The sequence below is a fragment of the Canis lupus genome, unplaced genomic scaffold (assembly GCF_011100685.1).
Source record: "Canis lupus familiaris isolate Mischka breed German Shepherd unplaced genomic scaffold, alternate assembly UU_Cfam_GSD_1.0 chrUn_S1063H1232, whole genome shotgun sequence".
Taxonomy (NCBI): Eukaryota; Metazoa; Chordata; class Mammalia; order Carnivora; family Canidae; genus Canis; species Canis lupus.
The window spans coordinates 17,609-19,538 of NW_023329878.1; positions in this window are offsets into that span (position 1 = coordinate 17,609).

Consider the following 1,930-nt stretch of genomic DNA (forward strand, 5'->3'; position numbering starts at 1 on the left):
TAAAAATTTCAAATAAAAATAAAATTTCAAATTTTCAAAAAAAATTAAAATTTCAAATAACAATTTCATAGCAAAATCCATTGCTAACATGGATCTGCCTAACAAGAAATACTAAAGGAACTTTTTCTAAATGAAAGGAAATGATATCAGTACATTTGAAACTAATATAATACTGTATGTTAATTATACTTCAGTTAAAAAAAGAAAAGAAATTATGTCAGATGGCAATTTTTAAAAAAATCTCTATGCCCAATATTGGGCTCAAACTCACAACTCTGAGATCAAGAGTCACATGTGCTATAGACTGAGCCAGCCAGATGCCCCTCAGATGGTAACTTGAATGCATATAAAGAAATAAAAAGCACAAGTAAAAGTAATTTTAGAGGTAAATATTTATAAAAGGAAGTATATATATTTTTTCTTTCATTTTCTTAATTGATTTGAAAGAAAATTACATAAAACAGTAAGTTTCAAATTGTATAGTAAGGCTTATAGTTGATAAATTTTTATGTAATAGTAAGAACAAAGAAGGGGCAGAAAATGGAACCATTTGGGAGAAAGGAAATGACATCAGACAATAACAAATCCACAGGAACAGCACTAGAAGTGGTAGACTTGGATTAATACAAAAAGACTCTATAAATATATTTTCTCCTTTCTTGTCTTAATTTTTAAAAAAGAAGATAGTATAAAGTAAAAATTATAACATATATAGACATGATATATATGACACTGTTAGCGTGTGATAAATTGTGATAAATTAAGATGTACATTGTAGAGACTTCTAGTTTCAGGTTCTACATGTAAGGAGCTTGGAAGTCATCACCCCATTCTAGTAAACAAGTAAAAAGCTGAACAAACTGAAAAACCAGCAACTCTTCTTGGATCCATAAGAAAGAGACAGGAGGATACAGGTCAAACTGCTACACCCAAGACTGGAAAGACTACAGGGATTCACTGTTTACTGGAGCAGATATTCAGAATCAGAAACTGCCTCAGGAGCCAAAACCAGAGAGGAAAACCTGAACTGTAATTGATGAATTGCTGGAGGCTCAGTGTGGATAAGTCTGAGGATTAAAAACTGCAAGGGTCCTAGTAATAGAGTATCCCCACAATTTTGTGAAATACATCTCTAGGAGCTCAACTGGTTTCCCAAAGTAAATTTCAGAGGAAAATCCCTTTCTGCTTCTGGCAGGGAGAGGGAAAAAAGAAACCAGCAAGAGCACTCCTTCTTAACAAGGCCTGTCCCCAGAGTACACTAGTTAACCAAGGCCTAACTTCCTGGGGTATTATCAGAGACTGATGACCTGAGAAAGGAAAATAACCAACTCAAGCCACTCTAAGCCATCTTCTCCTGCCTAAAGGAGAAGAAAAAAAATTTTTAAACACTTGGGAAGGTCATGGTCCAGGGGCACAGGTTCACTAAAAGACTAAAATGTGATCGCAGAACCATTAGACACTTTTGTTCACAGGAGTTCTCTTTACCAAGTGCATCAGGTCCAGCTATCAAGAAAAAATTGCAAGGGATACCAAAAGACAAAAAATATAATTTGAAGAAACAAAGCAAGCATCAAATCAGATGTGGCAGGTATATTGGAAGTAACAGGCCAAGAATTTAAAACAAATATCTTTAATGGATAAACTAATAGCATGGAAGAACAGATAGGTGATGTAAGTAGAGAGATGGAAATCGTCAGATAGAAAGGAAAAAGATTGCCAGAGAAGAAAAACACTGTATCAGAAATGAAAAATGCCTTTGATGGGCTCATTAGTAGTTTGGATGCAGCTGAGGAAACAATCTCTGAACTAGATGGCATATTAATAGAATCCTTGAAAATTGTAAAACAAAGAGAAAAAGACCAAAAAAGAGAAACAGAATATCCAATAACTGTGTGGCACCTACAAAAGTGTAACATACACATAGTGGGAA